Here is a 24,960-nt window from a genome sequence, read left to right on the forward strand (position 1 = left end):
AATTATAGAACTTAAATTGATCATTATTGTTAGTAATCTGTTTTTGCTTACAATTATAATTACCAATTATTTTTTATTATTAAAATTGAAAATTATTTAAAAATATATTTATTAGCAGTCTATGTATAAATATTGCACAAATATATAGCGAGGTGTCAAAGAAAATGATATTTCGTTTTAAAATATGCGAAAGAAATTGATATTATAATGTAGATATTTACTGATTTATTTAATATTTTTTATGAAAGAAAAAAGACATAAATGTAACACACATTTATTTAATTACGATAATATATTATTATTAAAATAAGAGAAAGAAGCAAGAAAAAGGGTAAGAGAGGAAGAAGATGCAAGATGCGATGAAAGATTTTAAATATTAGTGGAGTTTAATAAAAGAGCAATTTTGAATAACTTTTAAAAAATATAAATGATTAATTTAAAAAAAAAGAAAGATAAGAGATCAAGCTAAATAAAACTAGAAAGACAAGTGATCATTAATATAATTTAACCTTTAAATATTATTAAAACAAATTTATAGCTGCAAATAAACATACAAGTGTATAAATAATTATTGTTTGTGAAGATTGGCCAAACTGTATATCATAGCTAAAAACACTCACAAAAATATAAAAGAACTTTAATGATTGTATATTCACACATGAAAAAGATATTATATTGTGTACAATATAAAAGTAAGAATATTTTATTTATAATCATAATATTTTTAAAACTCAATACTAAGTTATTCGAATATAAGTCACAACTAAAATATATCAGAAAGATAATTATATAATATTGTAATTTTAAATTAAATTTGAGTAATAAAAAGTAATTATTTGTGTAAATAAATTCTTGTACTCTTTGAGTAGGAGAATGATAGTTTGAGGATGTTTATCAAATATGCCAAATTTAATATATAGTGGTTGTCTATTTAAAACCCAATATGAAACTACAATACAACCCTTTTCACATCACCATCCTGGCATAATTATTTTGGACAGGTTAGTTGAAGAAAAATATAATGTAAAAATAGGGAATATGTAATATAAAAAAATTAGTTCAAGAAAAGAGGGACTGGAGTTAGTATCACCCAATTAATTAACCCAGCACAATTTAAGTTTGATTTGGACGAATCGGTGTTTTAAATGTTAAATTTGTATTTTAAATTGTCTCAATCAAGTTTTCAAACTTTATATTTATATCTTATGGTCCCAATATTATTTTCTTTTTATGTTAAAATTTTGAATTATAATAATTAACATCTACTTTTAATAATTCATTTTATTAATCATGTGTATCCACTCATTTTTTTTTATGATTAGAAAATATATTTTTATTATAATTATTAAAAAATTACATATAAAATAATAACTTTATAATTTTGTTGCGAGTAATTTTTTATTCAACATAATTTCTTTTATTGGAATTATTAAATAAATTTAGAAAAGTTATGAGAAAATTCAAAATAATAAAATTATTTAGATTAATAGAAAGGAAACCGGTAATAAACGTCTCTATTAGGAATGGTAACGGGACGAGACGGGAGGGGACGGATTTCGCTATCCCATACTCATCCCTATAAAAAAAATTCATCCTCACACCCAAACTCACCGGTATCAAACTTTTGTCTCATTCTCATCCCCATCCCCACTGGATAACAGGTATAATCTCGTCGTACCCATACTTTTGCATATTTTCATACTATTTTATATTAATTTCAATTAATTTTTATAAAATAATAAAAAATTATGGTAAAAGAAACATAAAATTATCAAATATTCAATATTACGAAGATAATTGTTTTTTCTACTTTGAAATAAATTATAATTGTTTACATTTTAGATTAGAATACCAAAAAAAATTTCATGAGAACCAAAACATTTATTAAATTTGCAAACATTAGTGAAACTTAGTTGATAAAATTTAAAAATATTTTTAAAAAATATAAAAGGAAAAAATATTCAAATTAAAATATATTTTAAATGTTTGTTTACTTCAATTTTTTAAATTATAATGAATCTCTTTTTTATACACTAATAAAAATTATTATACATCACTTTATCAAAACGATACAAAGAACAAATAATAAATATAATAATAAAATTTTAACACAGGTCTTGTATTTTTTGAACTCCAATATATGTTGAATGGTGATACAAAATATATTCATGGCAATTACATTAAATTTTTATATTGTAGTAAATAAAATTAAAGTATGATTATAATGAGTTGGAAAATAAAAAAAAAATAATTAGATAAAATTAATCGAAATAGTATTCTACACGATGAAAATAAACAAAAAATAAAAAAAAATTAACAAATGTGTGTCTTATAAACAATTTGGAGACTATTGAAAGGAATCACAAAAAAAAATGTATAATTAAGGGTATGATAAGATGAAAAATATCTTAATCTAAGAAAACTTTTCAAATATTAACATATATACTCAATGGTTGAGAAATAACAAAAATTGTTTTAGGGAAACAAAAAAGTTCTTCAAATGAAACAAAAATTAATAATAATAAGAAAATATTTTTTTTTATATTACTTAGTAGTAAATGAAAGGTTTATGCTATTAATCACTTATATTGAGAGTATTAAACATTCTCATGGAAAAGGAAAATATACAATAAATAAAAATATTAAAACATAATGGAAATTCTTTTAATTCACATACATCATTTTAATATAATTATATAAAAGTTATGATAAGATAAAAAATATATTAGAGATGCGAATGAGTTTTATGACAAATCAAACAATCAGAAGAAATAAAAAATAGAAAGTATCAAACTACATATAAAATAAATTAAAACTATATACAATAAAATTATAAAAATTATTTATATTGAATTTCATAAATTTAATAGTAAAAAAAATAATATAAAATTTTCTTATTTTATTTAAAAAAAATAATACATGCACGCACATGTGTTTTCTGGATAAAAAGAATTATTAATTTAATAACTTATTTTATTTATATAGTAATGAATATAAATAAATTTAAAAAATTAAATTTAAAAATTTAAATTTAGTAATGAATTATTAATCAAGTTAAATTCACGCATTTTTAAAAATGAAGGACTAGATTAAAAAAATTTCGAAGAGTGATTAATTTCAAATTACTTTAACGACAAAAAATATATTTAACCTTTTTTTTCTCTAGTATATATGAATGAGGTTTCTCATTTTGGTGTTTACATTTTTATTCTCACTTTTATCTTTTAATAAATAATATTTTTTTAAAAATTAAATAATTATTTTATCATTTTTATCTTTTAAATAACCGTTTTGTTAGATTTAATTATTATTTTTATTTTTATTTAATTTTTATTTTAAATTAATCATGTTTTAAACTAAAATAAGTATTTTTAATAAAAAAATTACATACTAAATAAATAAAAATAGATTTATAATAAAATTTAAGTTTGATTTGGACGAATAGGTGTTTTATGTTAAATTTGTATTTTAAATTGTCTCAATCAAGTTTTCAAACTTTATATTTATATCTTATGGTCCCAATATTATTTTCTTTTTATGTTAAAATTTTGAATTATAATAATTAACATCTACTTTTAATAATTCATTTTATTAATCCTGTTACGTGTGTATCCACTCATTTTTTTTATTATGATTAGAACATATATTTTTATTATAATTATTAAAAAATTACATATAAAATAATAACTTTATAATTTTACTGTGAGTATTTTTTTTATTCAACATAATTTCTTTTAGTGTAATTAGTAAATAAATTTTGAAAATTTATGAGAAAATTCAAAATAATAAAATTATTTAGATTAATAAAAATGAAACTGGTAATAAAACGTCTCTATCAGATATGGTAACGTGTGGGACGGGGACGGGTTTTGTTATCCCATATTCATCCCCGGTAAAAAATTTCATCCTCATCCTCATACCCAAAATCAACTGGTATCAAACTTTTGTCTCATCTCCATCCTTATCAGGTAACGGGTATAATCTCGTACCCATACCTATACCTAGTCAATGCAGGAATTCCTGTCAAAACGGAGACAGATTTGGACAATACCCACGAAAACGGATTTATTTGTCATCTCTAATCTCTATGCTAAAGTTAATTATGAACGATTGTAACAACTCTTTTTCTTTAATATAAAAACTAATTTTCTTATTATAATAAAAATAGATAATTATAACAAATATAAATAAATATAAAATTTTAAGAATATATATTTATAACTATAAATAAAAAGGATTATCTCTTGTGTCCATATTTCATAATTTTAATTTTATCCTTTATATTATAATTATTTGTTAAATTTTTAAAAATTAACAATTACTTTTACAATATGTCTTTTATAAAACAGTCTTTATTCTTTATTTTTTTTCCTTTTTTTTCTATTTATCAATAATTATTTTTTTTTCATATTTTCTTCATTTATCTCAATTTAATTTTAACAATACAATATTATCATTTATTATTATAATATCATACATATATAAAAATACGTACACATATGCGACATCTCATGTGTTTACACTGATTTATATTTAAAGAATATTTTTATTGTTTTCTGTCCACATTTATTTTTTAAAATTAAAATAATTATTTTATCAATTTATTATTTTTAAAATATAATCGCTTTTCTAAATTTAATAATTTTTAATTATCAAACTACATATAAAATAAATTAAAACTATATACAATAAAATTATAAAAATTATTCATTGAATTTCATAAATATCATAATAAAAAATAAAAAATAAAAAAATTTCTTATTTTATTTTTTTTAAAAATAATACATGCACGCTCATGTGTTTTCTTGATAAAAAGAATTATTAATCATTTAATAACTTATTTTATTTATATAGTAATGAATATGAATAAATTTAAAAAGTTAAACTTAAAAGTTTTATTATTTTTATTACTATAATAATAAAGCTGTTATTTACTTTTTTTAAATATCAAAATATACTTTAATATATAAACAGGTTTCTACACACACACACACACACATATATATATATATATATATATATATATATATATATATATATATATATATATATATATATATATATATATATATATATATATCAAACGCAATCTATAAAGTTATATTAACTTCTCTGGTCTTTAACTTTCATACAAGACACAACTTCTTATTTTTACATTCTTCTAATCTTAGTTAATGTTGTTAACATATTATTTGATTTTCTCTTTAGAGAAAAGAAAACTTTTTATCCTTTATATTAAATATTTGATAATATAATATGTATTTTTAATGTAATTTTTTAATAAAAAATAAATTAATATTTGAAAATATAAGTATACTTGTTTTCTGTAGAAGTAATGATATAAAATATCATATCCGTTTTGGCCTAGGATTAAGGATAAATTTTTATATTTGGATGATCAAAATATAACATATGAATCTGTTTATACTTGAACAAACTAAAAACATTAGGACAACTTTGTACTCATTCAAGGACACAACATTATATATATAATTAATATGATATTATATAATATAACATGATATAATAAGTAAAGTGTAATTTTGTATCATTGAATACTTGTCACTTTTATTCATCTGTCTCCAACCATATAGTGTCCTCTAAAATTATGGTGTGTGAACCCATCATAAATCTCTGTGTTTTTTCGGATTCCTTTCCCATCAAATGAGCATCAATACATGGACCAAGTATTAAAAGCAAATACTGTTCTTCCTGTCACTGAAAAATATTATACCAGTAGAAAGGACTGCAACTACTTATCCTTATCTGGTTTTATGGTTTAGTGCATCATAGCTTTCTCTTAAATATTACACTACTATTTAATTCAATGGTAATTTTAAATTCTTAAATTCAAAACCTGATCAAATAAATGTATATGTATCTTAAAGGCGAATGTCTCTTTGGATCAACCTATCTTGTACATAAAATAATTCCACTTATATTATAACCAATGCAAGGGTTATCACGGTAAAATAAATCTTCACAAGCTAATTTTAAAAATAAAAAGTAGTTAGTCACCGTAGTATTCTAATTTAAATACAATTTATAAAATTAAAAATTATTAATTACTAAAATAATTATTATTATAAATAAAAAATTATAATTAGTCATTAAATTGGTCATACTAATTTAGAAATTAAGTAATTTTGATAGCCAAAACTTAGATAGGTAATTTTTAGTAACCAATTTTCTTTGATAACCAAAATTATTGTAGCTAATTTTGAAAACTAATTTAGTGACTAAATATAACTTTTTATTCGTAATAGTGACTATTTTAGTAACTAATAATTTATAGTTTTGTAAATTAGTATCTAAATTGGTTGCTATAATTACTGATCATTATTGGTTACTAAAATTGATCACTATTTAAAAATTTTCTTGTAGTGGATCATTATATTATTATAAACAATTTCAATATGTAATGTGTTCACTTTTTAATATTAAAAATAAATACAAAAATTCTTTAAATTTTATTATAAATATATTTTTATTTATTTAGTAGGGTATTGTTTTATTAAAATTACTTATTTTAGTTTAAAAAATTATTAATTTACAAGAAATATTAAATAAAAATAATAATTAAATCTAAAAAAAGGGTTATTTTAAAGTAGAAATGATAAAAATAATTATTTAATTTAAAAAAATATTATTTATTAAAAGATAAAAGTGAAATTAGGAATGTAAACACTAAAATGAGAAACCTCCTTCATATATACTAGAAAAAAAAAAAAAAAACAGGTGATGTCGCACCTCACCTGTGTCTGTATTTTGTCAGTTTTATGAAAAATAAATTGGAACTAAAAGTAAGAAGTAAATAAATATTATTGTAGAAACTACAAATATTATGAAGAAAAAAGAAAAAAAAATGAACCGATGACAAATTCTTTAAAAAATATCTAGTATAGTCGTTACTAAATATCAGTACACAAATATTACAAAGTGTAAAATTGAAATTACGAGACATATAAAAGAAGAGAAAATTTCTTTATATATAAGTAATTTTTTTACTCCAGAAAACACATAACCTTGTTTTAGACACTTTAAAGAGACAACTCTTTTAAAAGTAGGATTAAGGTTTCCACTAGGGTAGTAATAAGATTTTTCCTCATTGTTTCTCCTTCTATTTGACTGATACCCGAAATATTTTGATTTATTATTTTTAATATTCTTAAAACCTTTCAAAAATTTTTAATATTTTTCTCAATTTAGATCTAAATCCATTATAAAATTATATATACTTTATTTTCTCATCTTGGTGATAGAAGAAAGTGAAATATTTTTTTAGATCTTCAAAATTAGAGATATATTCTACTATTATCATACTCTCTTGTTTAATTTCGTAAATTCTATTTATTTTCCGTTTCTCAATCATTGGAAAAATATTTTTCTAAAAATTTTATTAATAAAGGAGTCATACAGTTCTATTTAAAAGGTACAAATACTAATATAATAACTTTGTTGAGGATACACTTCATCCCATATGATAATATATATATATATATATATATATATATATATATATATATATATATATATATATATATATATATATATATTCTTTACAAATCTGTCCTTTAGATTTCTTATTCGTTTGAAGATGGTAAGATAAACTAAGTCATAACTTAGTCGATAATATCCTTGTAATAACTAAAAATAAATAAACAAAATAAATAGGAAGTTAAAAATTATTATAAAATTAAACCAAATTAGTAAACTAAATATTTTTAAAATAAGCATAACAATATTCCAATATTATTGATGGTCTCTTCGATGTTTATCGTTGTTTAAATAAAATGAAAGTTAATTTTAGTCTGATTTTGAATAATAAGAAATAATGTTAAGATCGCTAAAATAAATTGATTAACTACGATAAAAATTCATGGATTTAACAGTTATCATTATGTTATTATAATGTTGTGAACAACATAAACAGTGAATATATATATAGTGATAAACTAAAAATAAATAAAAAATTGTAGCTCTCATGGTGGGTGTTGGAAAGGGAAAAAAAGAAAAGAAAAAGAGATTGTGTAGTTAATGTCCTTCTGTTATCTTGTCGTTGAAAATAGGGGTTTGAGGACAACGTGATTGAAAATGATAGTTTTGAGTAGAAATATAATAAAGAGATGTAGAAGTGGCAGATACTTCCCAAAAGGTGACTATGACTCCTCTCTGGACCTTCAAGTACTACAAGTTTTTCCACTTTATTATAACATTAAATAAAAAGTTAAGATCTTCTATGAAGCTTTTCAACAAGCAGAAAGAAAAGATTTGAAAAAATTATTTTCTTCAAGCTTTTATATAGAATATTTCAAGATGAGGGAAGGATAAGAATACTAATGATAGCACGTGAATTCGAAAGCTCTAAGAAAAAACATTGTTTGTATTCATCAACAATTCTTGTTTCTATATTAGGATGAAATACCTTTGCTTAGCAACCTTATCACACTCTTTTATAATTAAAAGTATTTTAATTAAGAGTGGTTGTTGTTCTCAAGTTTTAGTCGAAAGTGATAATTATCAATAATCCTTGTGATTTTATTTAGAAGCGGTTAAAATGTAAATAATACATAAATTTTTAGTGGATAGTTATTATTATTATTATTATTATTATTATAAACAATCCAAAGTGAGAAAAATCAATGTAAAAGAAAGAAAGTGAAAATTGAGAAGTTTGATGAATTAAACTTCAAATTTTGGAACATGCAAATTGAAAAATAATATATATTAGAAGGACATATTCAATGGCGGATTTTTACGAAATGAGGTAGCCAAAATAATATATTCAAAATTTATTATTTAATATTATTGTGACTAATTCAATAAAAATGAATACATAATCTATTATATTTATAATTATCAAAGAAATTAAACATATATAAAAGAATGTCTATTTTTTTCATATTTTTGAACTTATGGTAATTGAATTATAATTAAATTTTTCAATTAACTTTTTTCAATGTAAATAACCATATTATCTGCAAAATATTCATCTCCCATTTTATTAACGTGCATTTGATTCAAAAAAATATTCACAAGCTTTCATTTCATTGTTATGCCATAAACAACCATATTATCATGTTTTCATCTCCACCAGTAGTTTTCAATGAATTTTAAAGAATAAATTTATTCTTTTGTTATCATTAATATACCTATTTAAAAAATAAGTTTAAGACTAAAAAATAATTTATCATAATCTAATCAAAAGTTGAGAGACATAATTACTAAAAAAACTATGATAATCAAGTTACAATTAAAAATCGATTATGAAAAATCACATAGTACATTGTTTCTTCTTCTATATTAATAAAAAATGAATATACAAAAAGGTCATGAGATAAAAAATAATGTTAAATTTTAAACAAATAGTTTACCTTATTTATTTATTTAATAATGAAAGAGAAAATATGTAAAAATGATGATAGAAATACTGAGTTTAAGTTTAACATTTTTTTAGTAACAAAAGAAAATAGATAGGCATGAGAGAAGAATACAACATATGAACAACTCAAAAGACAATGAAAAAGAAAATAAAAAATATCTTAATAATTTTATTTTTTTATATATTTTATTTTATATTTTATTATTTATTATTGTATTTTTATAAAATAAATAAAAAATATTTAATTTATTTTTTATTAATTTTGAATATAATATTATTTATTTTAAAAAATTTAAAAAATTTAAAAAAATTTAAAAATTTATATAATTTAAAAAATATATATAAAATGCCACTAGACACATTGCATCAATATGTTCTTCGGAGAGTAAGGAAGAATCTTGGCTCTAATATTTGTTATCATATTTTCATACTACTTTGTAGAGAGAATTATTTAAGTATCATGTCTGTAACAATATCATAGACTTTACGAGAAATCTTCTATTATTGTTGACAAAGGTATGGAGAAGACTAAGTTGAATGAGTATTTGTTGGGTTATGTTTCATATGTTATGGTTATGGTCATGGTTATAGGCATAGTCATTGAGAGATTGTGGGTTCTCTATATATATGGCATAAGTCATACACATATAAGACCTTAGACACCACTTTTACACCAAAACCTTAAGGCAATGTTGTTGTGGGACTTTGTTCTTATATAGTGTTTAACTTTGTCTTTTGTATCCAATGTGGGACTTTTTGACTCACACTTGGACTATTCCCAACAGTATTTTGGAATTAAAAAATGTTAGACACGTACTTTATTTGATAAAACAATAAAAATTTTGGTAGTCTAGTTGGCCAGTGATAACTACTCAACTGTCTTCCATGATACTTATTGGAAGATTTTAAATGGTTTAATGATAAGAGTGATATTCTTTACATAACTATGAAATTAAAAACTTGGTCTTAACATTGAATTAGGGAAGCAAATTGTAAATACAAATGGAAATTACAAGGACTTCTAACACTTGAACCTACACACATGTGTAGATTATATATTTGGAAAGAATAAAACAATTAACTTTCAAAAACAAAGAACTCCAAAGATCTATGTAATCCATTAGTGGACAATACTTCGTGGCTTTTGTGTGGCTTTTATATATATGATCATTTTAGTAAGGTATGTGTTTATTTTCTAAAACACAAGTCCAAGTATTTGATATTTTTAAGATATGGAAAGTTATGGTTGAAAATGAGATATGATTAAAGATCATTAACACAAAAAGGCTTTCGATGTCACAAATTTGATGATAGTTGTAGCAAAATCGAATGCTTAAAATGTGTAGTGATATTTGTAATGATTTTGTCCAAATTGATGTTGGACGTGTTCTTAACAATGCGAATTCACAATTTAACATTGGTCTTAGGACCAACCAATGTTAAATAACATTAGACTACCCTAGGTCAGACCTGATATTCCTACACCATGTCTTATTCTCTATTGTATGTCTCTTTTAAAAGCAAAGAGATGAAATCTACATGTTTAAGCCACGCACAAAGTGCTATGTGACAAAAAAATAAGATGAAACAACAATAATATATACAACATTAAAGAAATGGGGGAGATGTTCGGCTAAAGCAACAATGGGGAACAACTGATCAAGGATTGAGTTGGTTCATTTTAGATTTTTAAATATAGTGATGAGTTATTTAAGAAAGCCTAGTGAAGATTCCTAATAGACATTAAGATAACAAGTTATTTAGATGTGAATGTGCACTTCAAAATGCTCTAGAGGAGGAAAGAAACTAATTAAACAAGAAAATAACACAAGATAACCTAAGGAACTATAAAACCAAATTTGAAATAAGGAAGAAACAAGTAGAAAATGGAAGCAATGAAGATGGAAATGGTGAAGAGGAAGCATGCCACTCATAGGGGGGCCATAAGGCTAACCAACCCTAGAGATGAGTGATGAAGCTGCCACTTTCTATGCAAGATAAGGCAAAGGAGAGGGTCTCGATATATATAAAAGGAGAACCTGAATTTTGCTTTTGAACTGTCGACAAACACCAAGTGAATGCCTAACGTTTTTGAGACTTAAAGAAAAAATATCGTTTCTGACTTTTTTTTTTTAAATGATTTTCAATGATTTTGTGGAGTTTGATGAATGATTTGATGATGCATGAAATGCTATGATTTTCTTTTTGAAATTATATGATATGCTTGCATGGATGCGTGAATGCATGAGTGGAATTTGCTCTATTTTTTATTTTTTCATTTCTTCATAAATCTAAGAAATGTTGGAGGAGTTATGCATATGCACACGTTATGAATCATTGATGATGTATGACATGCTATGATTTTCTTTTTAAACTTAGACGATGATGCATGCATGGATGCGTGGATGCATGGATGCATGTGTGAATTTTGCTTTATTAAAAAAGATGAATTACTCATGTATGCATGACTTGGTATGATGTATGAATTTTTCTTTTGCATTTTTTTTGAAAACAATATTCGAATTGATTCCCATTTCATTGTTATTTCTAATTCATGGAGTCATTCTACTTTGATTTTTTTTTTTACTTTTCTAAATCATTTCCTTGGTCTAATCAATTTACTAACAAACACTTTTTTAATCATTTCTTTGAAACACTATTTGAATGACATGCATGAAATTGCCAAGGGCTTGAAAAGGTTTGGATGAGGTGATGAAGATTAACTAGGGAGTTGCCCCAATTTGAATTGGTCTCGCGGCACAAAATGTGTTTGGGCTTTCCCTAGTTATTGATGGTATGAAGAAAATGATGGGGATTTCAAAAAAAAAATTGCCCTTGGTGTGAGAGCCTAGGATGGTCTTAGGGTGCAAAAATGTGTTTGACTTTTCCCAAACGAGGAGATTAAAAAATGACGGGGTCTTCACAAGTTGCCTCTGATTTGATCACAAAATTCAATGTAAATAAATGCCCCAATTCAAAATGAATGATGGGAATATATGAATCACAAACAAAGTGACTGCCCCAGTTTGGGTTTGGGATTGATAAAGATGGACTATGTTAAGGTTGGTCAAGGTTTAGGCTTAGAGCGGAGGATACTGTATGAGCAAAAATGGAATTTCATGAAGAATGAATTGAAAGGAGACAACCGAAGTTTAGCTTAATTGCCTGATTGCCCATGCTAATTTTGGAGTTTTGAAAACATGTCAACCAAACATAATCTGCTCCGGTGTTTAAAAGAAAATCTCTGAACACACTTTTTCAATTTTTTTTTTACCTTTTTTATAGAACAAACCTGTTAGCAAATCAAATTTTTCTTCTAAATTAAAACCTTCAAAAGATAACAACCAATCTTTGATCTGTGTGGACTTTATTAGGCTTGTATCGTGGCCAAGGCTAGGGGTATGGAAGTGAATGATATTAAAGGCCCAAACAAGTGATGTGAGGGTTGTTTCAAACAAGGATCTTTGAATAATGTTTCATTCAATATTTATTTGACTTCATTTCGTTCACCTTTTTTTTTGCTTTCTATATTTTGACATTTTATTCTTATTCTTTAAACTTTTGTTTTCTTTTTCTATATAACCATGTCATTTCTTTCTTTCTTTTTTTTTTGATATTTTTGTATTGGTGAACTACAAGTCGGATGAAACAAATGCAAACATTATGTCAACCCTCAGTGGGAGGGTGATCCTTGTCTAAGGTAATTTGAAAGAAATTTTTTTGGAAGGCTCAAATTGGGTAGCAAAGGATAATTATTTTTGTTTTTTTGGATAAAGAAACATGGCCACACATCATTTCAAAACATGATTGTTTTTTCTAAAAAAAAATTAATTCACAAGAAAATAATTGATTTCATCTTACAGGATGTCCCTTGTTTGGTTCTCTTTTTTAACTTTTTTTTTGTCTTATTTTTTGCCTAGACTGTCCTTCAAAGTTGTTAGTCTAGTGAACTTTTCTTCCTTTTGTTTTTCTGTGTGTTTAGAGAATTTATGGTAATCCTTTTTAAGATATGTGTCCCCTTTATGATAATTCTCCATGGAAAAGAAAACAAGGTTTATAGTGGAAGAGAGATGGTAAGGAAGATAGATTTGAGTAATTTCATGTATGCAAGACTATATGATGCTTCAAAAGACATGATAACAAACAAAATTTTATTTCTTTATTCAATCCACTGATTTGACCAAAGAATGTTTTATTATTTTTCATCATTTTTCATAAGAAAGATTCCAAGAATTTGGTGATAAGAGAAGTGGAAAACAATTTCAACTTATTGTAGTGTAAATGTTTTTATTTTTTTTTTTAAATTATGCATATGCATGTTGAAACTATGAACATGGTACCATGGATGGCCACATAATGGAATGCAATGCATGTTTGTGCCTCGCAGGGCACTTATTCACATGATATGCAAGATTGTAATAAATTTATTATTATATACAAGGAAAAGTAAGGGTAAATGACGCAAATAGTCTCCCTTTAGTGCCTTTATTTAACATGGGTTTGATGCTTAAAGTTCTAAGGGAAAGTATATGTGCTCAAGAGGATAGTTCCCTAATACCTAAGTATCAAGGTCACTAGAGCTATGGCCCACTTCATGGCAGTTCCCACGACGGTTGGTAAACAACAAGAAGTGGGAGTACCAATGAAGCAAACAAACTGTAGTTGGGGTTCTCACAATGACCACTTGGGAAGTACATCCACTGTGACATTGCTACACATTCCCCTCTAATTCTAAGCAACTCAGACCCGGGTATAGGGCCCCACTCATGTAATGAATAAAATGTGTATGTGAAGGGAAAACACAATGTATACCTAAACCCACACCTGGCAATTATTCAAAATACCAAAGAATATACACATACAATTATTATTAAATATAAAAATAGATAAAAATACAAATATCCAAAAAGAAAAAAAAATGAGAAAGAAAAAATATGAAGAAAAACCACATCAATCTTGCACATCTAAATAAATGGTCTAACTCTCTAGCATCCCAGTGGAGTCGCCATTTGTCGTAACCGAAATCGTGATGGGACGATGAACCAAAAAAATAAAATTTGTAAAAAAGGAGTTTGGAGTCACCACCATAGTTATTATAGGAAACTATGGAAAACCATAAAAAAAGAGCAAGGTCTGAGAAAAACCAGATTTTGGGTCCGGGAGTCGGTTACACGTGGGAAAGGTATTAGCACCCCACAACGCCCGTCCTAAGACGGTACCTTTAATTAAATGTGCAAAAGTTATGTGGTTTTTCTAAATATTTATTTTTCCCAAAAAATGTTAACAAAAAAAAGAATGTACAAAAAAAACAATAAAACTATTTTTTTGATTTTTTGGGCCCGACGAGGATTAATCCTCGCTCCTACGTATCTCCATGTGAATGGAGAATCAGGGTTACGTAGTTCTTTATGAAAAACTATTTGGAAAACTATTTGAAAAATGATTTAATTTGTTTTATAATTTTGAAAACTGTTTTATTTTAATTTTAGTATTATTTTAAAATTGGTGTCACGCGACGCGAGCGGCCGGATAGACATTTGAAATAAATTCTTTTTTTCTAATCTTTTATTTTTTATTTTTTAGAACATTTATAATTTTTTATTATTTTTTAAAGTTATTTTAAAGTAGTTGTGGATGTCATTGCGACGTGAGCAACCAAATAGATATAAAAGAGTAAACAAAAAAGCTATTTTTTATTTTTAGATCATTTGTATATATTTGTAAAAAAAACAAAAGTCTAAATTGGATGTCATGCGACGCGAGCGGCCAGGTAGACAATAAAGAAAGAGAAAAAATATTTTTTATGATTAAAAAAAAAAGAATGAAAATTGAAATAAAACTAAATCAAAAGATGAAAGAATTGAGAGTGACCTACCTTAAAAAGTTTCAATATCTCCTCACCTTTTCTCTTTTCTTTTTTTTCTTCTTCCTTTTCTAATATTTTTGTGTTTGTTTTTCCAATAGAGATAAAGATGAGAGGTGTCTATGTGGGTGGTAATGAGAGAAAGAGAGAGTGTAGAGAATGTTTTCTTCTTTTTTTTCTACCCCCTTCAATATGTTTTTTTTAAGAGAGATAAAGAAGGAGGTGTGTATGTGAGAGTGGTGATGGGAAAGAATTAGAGAAGTGTAGAGAATCTTTTTTTTTCTTTTTTTCGGTCCCAAAGTGCGTATTTATACTCACACCTTGCAATATCAATGCAATCTCAACCTTAATTGTAATGAACAATATAAGGAAGAAATGATAGCAGCAAATTATGGGGATCAAATCATAGCAAATCAAAGCACAAAATCAATCAAGATCAGTAATATTGATTCTAACCATTAACAAATCAAAGCACAAAATCAAATCCCAATTAGTAATATTTATTCTTACCATTTGAAAGAGATATTCCTTCTAATTATTAAAATTAATCATTAATTTCTCTATCAGAACAAAGGTAGAAGATATGATGAGTTGTTGGGCTCATGAAGAGGGGTGTGATAACAAATTAGGCTCTTCCTTCTTTTTTTCCTTTTTTTTTCATCTCTCTTTTTTTCCTTTTTTTTTTTCTAAAATTAAAGTTTGAAAATCTTTGAAGAAAATTTAGTTTCACATTTTTTTATTTTTTATTAACTAAAAACGTTTTTTTATTTTTTATTTTTGAAAATAAATTTATTCCGCTGGACGAAATTGGGTGTTGACAACGAGTCTGATAGTCTTGGGACAAATACAGATTGCGGTTCGTATTGGAGAACTTCACTTGGTGTTGTGGATTGTAGCCGTGACAAGATTATTCCCATGTGTGGACTATAGGTGGTGGCCTGCAATCAAAGGGGCGAGTAGACACTCGTGGCAGCAAGGATCAATCAATGTAATCATCAAAGGGTGTAGAATCAAGAGGTGTTTAGGGGAATATGTGAATGTTGGGTTTGACGGGTGCACTGTCATTAAAGTTATGCGTTTTAATTTATAAAGTTATCGTGTATGGTATTTTTTTTTATTTGAGCTCTCACTATCTGTGTGTGTTTGGCGATGATCATGTAACTCGTTACATGAGATTAGATGTTGATGCAGGTGAGCACGTGGATACTTAGAGCTAGAGTGGGGCCAGCATGAGAGTTTTTACATGGAAATATTTTTATGGATTATTTTTGTAATCAGTATTATGAATCGTTTTATATTTGTAAGAGTTGAACGTATTTCTGAATTTTATCTTTTGGCACTTATATACTAAAGTTTTAATTTTTCCCATGTTTTTGGAAAAGTACTTCATTATAAATGCAGTTTATTAATATTTTTATTATTTTAATTATAAATAAGTAATATTTGACCGGGATGTTACACTGAATCTAAAATTGGCAACTAACGCTATTGGTGTGAGCTGTAACATCCCCGATAGGATATTACTTTATATAAATAAAATAATCAATTTATCGAAATAAATTCCTCATTTATTATCAAAGCATTCCCCAAATCGCGGGAATTTAAAACTTTAAAACGTAAGAATCAAGATATAAGGTCAAACCTTCATAAGCAGTCTTTACAATTCAAAAGCCAAAAGCAGTAAAAACCGATAATTAGATTACATGAAAATTTTATATATAAAACAAAGAAATCTTTATAAATCCCCATGTAATCAGCTCCCGCTCTCCGCCACTAAACATCTCCTGACTCACTTTTGACATCATCTACTCCCGGATAACAAGTTACCCGATCATCGCCACACACAAAGAGATAGAGTGAGCTATGCACATAGATAAAAAAAATAATAGAAAAGAAAACCCATCCATTTATCTCATAATTATTTATCTTTTGAAACAAAGGAAACACCTACTTTCCCACACTCATAACCCTTATGAGCTTATGCATGTATTCTTGATCATGAGACTTCTATGTGCTTCCACGAACCTCCTCGCTCGTAGTCCTACCTACGAGCCTATCCTGCTCGTAGTCCTACTTTACGGACTCCCTCGCCTGTCATCCGAACTCCTCGCTTGGACCCAGACACATATACCCGCCTTTTCTACTATGAACTCCCTCGCTCAGAGCATTCTCAAGTTGTGCATGAAATGAACTCCCTCACTCACTCATCCCAACAAGAGTACCTCCGGTGAACTAACTCGTTCACGTTCCGCATGTGGTCCACCTAACACGAACTCCTCGCTCGTGACTCAAACCAAGCACATCCCAGATCACCTATGGACTTAGTCCGTCAAGCCCAACATCACAAACCAAATTTCCAACCACAACCGTATCCGCCTGGCGCTGCCAAAGCGCCGCTTGGCAGCTCGTCCCGCGCCGCCAAGTGTCATACCAGTAGTGCAGTGTTACTTGTTTTTGGCACATTAAACAGGCCTTAACGGACCCCCAAGCCACTCATACACAGATTATCATACAATCATACTTAAACAGACCCCAATCAACTCCTATAACAAAATTTCAAAGCATCACCATTCATAATTTCACAATCAAAGTCATGCTTTTACTTAAATATAATGCAAGTACTCATGAATTCATTCGTTTGCCCATTGATACTTGTTAACTCCCTTTGTAATTCAACATCCCAATGAATACATAATTACATTACAAATATACAATTTACCTCATTCAAATAAAGAACCCTCTAATTCTTTCATGCATTTGAATTCATATGACTTATCCTTATACATGCTAACATTTAACTCCAACAAATGTTCAAATTAATACATCCTTTAACAAATACCCCAATTCACGAACAAAAGATTCTCTAGCCAGAACTCCAAAGAACGCAAGTCATAGAGCCACTCAAGATGCCACTATTCTGACGTGTCGTCTAACGGCAGTCCAAGTGCCGCCAGGCGGTGCATGACAATCTGGGTTCTGCCCAACTTCATACATACATACTTTCACATGCACACAACATCCAAGTTCATAATTTAATCATATTATCATCATTTCCACAAAACACCACACCAACCATAGACATCCATGCTTATTCATTCCCCACCCCAACATGCACGCTAAATCCCAATTCATTCATATGTTCATGGAATTTTCCACCAAATTAAGCAAATGCAGATGAGAACACATCATATCAATCATATGCACATTAAAGAAAACCAACTTCAAGCCTCACATCATCAAGAAATACCAAAAACCAAGAGAACTGGGATAGCCAATTCGTGTCGCCTGGCGGACAGCACCTAGCCACTAGGTGGTGCATAGAAAAAAAACCCAGAAAATGGGTTCTGAAGGCATGAGTCGCCTGGCAGGCCTTCAACGCCGCTAGGCGATTTCTGAAATTTTCCAAAAATGCGACAAGATTCAAACGAAAATGCTAAAAAACACAGAAATAGAACTCCCCTAACCTGAATTCCTTGCAAAAATAGGCAATGCTAGAGTTCACTTATGATGGTAGCACTTGACTCCACTTTTTGGTCTCCAAGAAGCCTCCAATCTCCTGCTCACACACAACTTTCAGCCCACTCTGTTGTTCTACCCCATAAGGCTTCTCTCTCCCTAAAATGAGCAAAAAGAAAGTTTAATTCATGTCTATCAAGATTTGAACCCATAACCATGCCAATGTCAAACCAATGCATAACCACCCAACCACTTCATGTTTCGTGATAATTCATATAATCCTAAGATTATATTATCACCCAACCGAATCAAGCATACTAAAATAATAACAATAATTAAATAACACACAAATGGGATACATAAGACTTGAACCCAAGTCCCTCTCACACAATTAAGTACTCTCAACCACCTAAGCTAGTACTTTTCCATGTCACCTCAATCGATAATTAATGTAATAAGGACTCCCACTACCCGCATTTATTAGTTAATTATTTATTTAACTAATTAAATTTTATGGGTCTTACATGAGCTGCACCATTTAGTAGTCAAAACCTAAGTAGCTAATGTTAGTGACTGTCACAACTGAAATCGCGATAGAACAACAAACCAAAAATAAAATTTGAAAAAAATAGAGTTTGTATTCGTTACCATAGTTTATTCTGGAAAAGTACAGAAAAAAAATAAAAAAATAAGACAAGGTCTACAAGAAACCAAATTTTGGGTCTAGGAGTCGGTTACGTGTGGGGAAAGTATTAGTAGTCCATAATGTTCGTCCTAAGACGGTACCTTCAATTAAACATGCAAAGGGATGTGGTTTTCAAAATATTTATTTTCCCTAAAAATAGTAATAAAAGAATGTAGAAAAGACAAAAATATTTTTTTAGTTTTTTGGACCCGACAAGGATAAATCCTCGCTCCTATGTATCTCCATTTACAATGGAGAATCATGGTTACGTAGTTCTTTTAGAACCTTTTAGAAATTATTGATTTGACATTTTTTTTATATTTTATAATTTGGAAGACCTTTTTGTGTTTTTGGGTATTTTTAATTATTTGAAAATTAATGTCACGCGACGCGAGCGGTCGAACAAATACTAAAATTGAACAAAGAAAACTATTTTTTATCTTTATTTCTTTATATTAATTTTTATATATTTTCTAGAAAAAAAATTAAAAAAATGGTGTCACGCAATGCGAATGGTCGAATATACACTACAAGAAATGAAGAAAACTAGATTTTATGATTTATAGAATAAGATATTTATGAATATTAAAAAATAGTATCCTTAAGCAAAATGCCGACGTTGGGTATAAAAAAAAATGCGAACAACATTTAAAGAAAATATAAGAATAATAGAATGCATAAATCAAAAGGAAAATAAAGATAATGACATACCATCTAAAACTTTTCAATTCCTCAACTTCTCCATTAATCTCACTCTTTTGTTAACTACCATTTCTCCTCCTTTCTTTTTTTTCTTTTTTTAATTCTGCCTTTTTCCCTAAGATTGTTGTTTTTTTTCAACAAAAGTAAAAATTAGGTGTCTGTGTGAGTGGTAATGAGGAAGAAATAAAGAGAGATGTAGAAAATATTTTCTTTTTCTTTTTTGTGATCACTTTCTCATATGATAGAATGTGTATTTATATCCGTACATTGCAATATCAATGTAATCCTAACCTTAATTGTAACAAACAATATAAGGAAGAAATTGATCATCATACCAAGTTGGGTGGTTGTACTCATGAGAAGAAGTGTGATAATTAAAATAAATTGGTTTCCTCCTTCTTTTTTTTCCTTTTTTACTTTTTTTTCTCATCTCTCTTTTTTTTCTTTTTTTGCTAAAATTAAGGTTTGAAAATCTTTAAAGAAAATTTTATTTCACCTTTTTTTATTTACCATTAATTAAAAACATTTTTTTTTCAAAAATAAAATTATTCATCCGGACAAAATTGGGTATTGATAGTGACCAATTTATAAATCAATTCATAATAGAAACTATTTTAGTTACCAATTTAGAGACGAATTATAATTTTTTGAAACTAATTTAGTTACCAATGATTTTTAGTTTATAAATTAGTATTTAAATTAGTCATTATAGTGAATAATTAATTTTGGTCACTAAATTTGGTCATTATTTAAGATTTTTCTTATAATGATTGTACAATTAAGTTCAATGTAGTTCAGTTCAGTTTGTTAGAAAAAAAAAATAATTGAGTTCAATTTGTCTGACTATTTTTGAATTTCATAATTGAAATAAACTATTTTTTTAATTCAATGCAACTTTTTAACGGTGAAATAAGTTTAGTATATTTTATCTGACCCTTACAACGAGGCTTCCTAATACTACTTTTTGTTAACACACATTTATCTTTTCCTACATACAAAAATGTTGAGTAATTCAGTGTCATCACATATTAGTTGCTTCTGCTTTCAAGCTCTATTGTTATTTCACAATTTATGACGTCAATAATATACGACTTTAAGACAACATAATGCACTAACAAAAGGACATTTTGAACATTGTAATGCAAATGGTAGAATGATTAAGCATATGCTAAAACATAAAGAGATTGTTTGTTGTAAATCAATCATAAAGAGAAATATTCATTTATTGCAAATTTTAGTTGTACATATACAAATAAATTGTATGTAATCAGTGGCGGAAGAAAGAAGGGACAGGGGAGCCACGACTCCCTCAACCATTTTTTTTTACTTTTTTTTCTATATATTTAAAAAATAATATTTATAAATTATTACTTTATTTATATTAATTAATTTTTATTTTATTTTATTTTCTATATATTTTAAAAAAATATATTTATATATTACTACTTTATTTATATATTATTACTTTATTTATATATTATTACTTTATTTATATATTATTATTTTATTTATATATTATTAACTTATTTATATTAATTTAGTTTGAATTTTTTTTAAAATTTAAAAATCACATTTTTTTCTCTATTATAATTTTTTATACTTTTTTATTTGGTTTCTCTTTTCCGTGCCTCCATCTCTTTCTTCCGTTTTATTTTCATCTCAATTTTCATCATCAATTCCTTATTATTTTCAAAATCAAATTGCACTACGACAAAATTGAAGAGTTAAGGAACATTTTGGACCGAACAATTTCTTCTTTTGAGTAAGTTCATCTTTTCCTTTTTATTTTTGAAGCAATATGTTTCCCTCTTGTATGTTGTTATTTTACACTCTAGGCATATCTCTATCTGTTAGAGATCATAATATCATGCTTTAATTGTTGATCAAACTCTTCTTTGTGTAGATAGAGCTATTTTAGGCTTTGAAGTTGTGTAAGAGAAGAACAAGATTAGGAATCTACTCTAAGGTAAGGGAAGCTAATCATTTAGAAGTTATTAGTTTTCTTAAAATATTGAGTCTTGCTTTTAAGATTTAATTTGGTGTATTCATAATTTTATCTTTTTGTAAATAGATGAGAGGTGAAAAATTTATATTAGAAAAATTATGATAAAGAGTAAAAGAATTGATTCTTTTTTCAAGAGGAAGGCATCTAGAAAATTATTCATTGTCTAGTAAAGATGATCATCCAAGAAGGTTTCAGTACACATGATTTAGCTTATTTCCTTCATGGTTAGAGTATTCGCCATTAAAAGATGTTGCATATTACTTACCATGCTATCTTTTTAGTAGAAACCAAGCGGAATAAACTTTATGTTTAGCTATCCTTCATTGTTGATGATAAACTTTATCTTACTCTTTCATATATATTATTGTTATATTGTTTAAATTCTATTGTCATGAGTGCTTATTTTGAATAAAAAAAATGATGTAAAGAAATTATTATTTTTTAATTAAAAGAAATTATTATTTTTTAATTAAAAAAAAATTATATATAACAAATATAATTTGATCCCTAAAATTTTTGGTCAAGTTCCGCCACTGTATGTAATGCTTATACTATAGTTCTAATTTAAATTTAAAAGAACTATGTTAAAGTATTATAAAAGTAAGTTGAAACAGTTAATATTCTAGGCTAAAATATCAATTGATGGTTTTGTTTTTAGATAAATTTATTAAATGGAGATTATGTAAGTGTGGCCTAAGTTTAGTTTATATAAGAAATTTATACTACTTCTAACCAAATTTTTTAAAGCATGGATTTATGATTTTTTTTTTCTTATTTATAATCGTTATGAGATTTAGATTAACATGGATTTTCAACGGGTTTTGTTTACCAGCCTAGTGCAATTTCATTTGCGATAATTACTTTACTTTTTTGTGAATTCTGTTTTTTTATTACTTTTTTAATTTTATGAAATCAACATTTTAGACTTTCACTCTGTTGCTAGTCTTTAGAAAGTCACCGCCCGTCCCTACAATTATGAATATAAATGATGCCATGGAGCTTTGTTAACATTCGCAATATACTACTCTTGTTTACTCCCCCTTGTTAAGATTATTTGATTCAGAAAAACTTCAATGAGTGGTTATTTTCTCAAATCATTTTATCTACTTCTCCTGCTTTCATTGCTTGCTTCGGGAATTAGTGTGACATTGAAGAACTCAAGTGAAAGTGGTGAAGCAAAGTGCATAGAGAGGGAGAGACAAGCACTCCTCAACTTCAGAGTGGGCCTTAAAGACCCTGGCATGCTGTCGACTTGGACCAGCCATCACAATAATGCAGATCGCTGCAAATGTAAACGCATTCATTGCAACCATCAAACTGGTCATGTACAACTACTTGATCTTCGTGGAACAACGCACTACACACAATTGAGAGGTGCAGTCAATGTCACTTCAGCAGCCATAATGATTTTGCTGGGGCTTACATCCCAGACTTCATGGACTTTCTTGCGTCTGGTATCTGGGAGGAAAACCTCCTGCCATGGTTGACCCAGAGGAGCGGGTGGAGAGAAAAGAGGAAGAAGGCTTGCGAGAAGAACAAGGGCACTCAAAACAGGTAAAACGCTTATTCTGTATTATGATTCTTCTTCTTACATCTAAAACACAAAAGACCCTTCCTTTAAGTAAAAGGGGAAAACCCTAACATATTAGGGGAAAAATAGAAAACAGAAAACTCTAACTAACAACCGACTTCGATACACCCCTCTCAAGCCGGACCGTGTATGTCCAGTAGTCCAACCTCTCGAGCTTACAAATCATGTCTCTATGGATGTTGCGATGAAGAGGTTTGGTGAAGATGTCGACAAGTTGGTCATTGGAGCAAATCGGGAGCAGTTGAAAGAGATGATTCTAAAGCTTTTCACGATTCACATGACGAGAGAAGCAGGAGTGTTGATAGGAATATTCAAATCATTTAATAAGTAGTTGAGCTACTGCATTTCACAGGTTGTGGTTGTTAAAGCCTTGTATTCACTTCGGATGAAGATCTATATATAGTTTGTTGCTTCTTGGATTTCCATGAAATCAAGGAAAAACCTAAAAATATACAAAACCCTGTTGTAGATCGTTGAGTGTTTGGGAAATTTGTCCAGTCAGGGTTGCTGAATCGCTTAAGTTGGATTTTAGAGTTAGAGGAACAGAAAATCCCTTGAGCAGGAATGGCTTTGATGTATCTCAAGATATGTTTTACAACTTGTAAGTGATGAACATTTGGATCCTGCACAAACTGACTAAGTGAGCTGAAGTGGTGATATCGGGTCCAAAATATGTAAGGTATACCCAATCAAAATTTGTGACATGTGTCTGTGTATATATATACACTAGCGTATACACAGGCGCAAGCGTATGTGTATATGCATTTTTTTAAAATATGAATGATAGTATCTTAGCAAAATAATGTAATGTTATTAAGTTAATATATAAAATAAATTTATATTTATTAAAAATGAAGTGAAATGTTAAAAATAAAGTGAAATAAATAGAAAAGTTGAATAAAAAAAATAAGATAAACAATTTTATAGAAAATATGTAAAAATAACCATTAATTTAAAAAAATAATAAATAATTATATTATAAAGGGTAAAATTGGTATTATGAAATGTGAACACAAAAGAGGGAATCCTCTTTATTATTGTTATAGATATATATATATATATATATATATATATATATATATATATATATATATATATATATATATATATATATATATATAAAAGATTATTTTTGTGAATTAAAGTTTAGCGGGTACGGATATCCATGGGTACAGATACTATGATACTCGTACCCGCTCCGTTAACATGCGGGTATAAAAATATTCGTACCCGCGGGTAGCGGGTATCCATTTTTAATATCCGTTTCCTACCCATT

At 27.2% G+C, this 24,960-nt stretch overlaps 1 long non-coding RNA gene across 1 annotated transcript; it reads left to right on the forward strand.

Moving 5' to 3' along the window:
• Nucleotides 1-23,037: 23,037 nt before the first annotated feature.
• On the forward strand, nucleotides 23,038-24,388 carry LOC114180822 (uncharacterized). The gene is made up of 2 exons (XR_014994515.1): nucleotides 23,038-23,647; nucleotides 23,803-24,388. It is a non-coding gene; the product is annotated as an uncharacterized LOC114180822 (long non-coding RNA).
• The last annotated feature ends 572 nt before the right edge of the window (nucleotides 24,389-24,960 follow it).

Source organism: Vigna unguiculata, chromosome 4 (assembly GCF_037176805.1).
Source record: "Vigna unguiculata cultivar grain cowpea cultivar isolate G323 ecotype 2 chromosome 4, ASM3717680v1, whole genome shotgun sequence".
Lineage (NCBI taxonomy): Eukaryota > Viridiplantae > Streptophyta > Magnoliopsida > Fabales > Fabaceae > Vigna > Vigna unguiculata.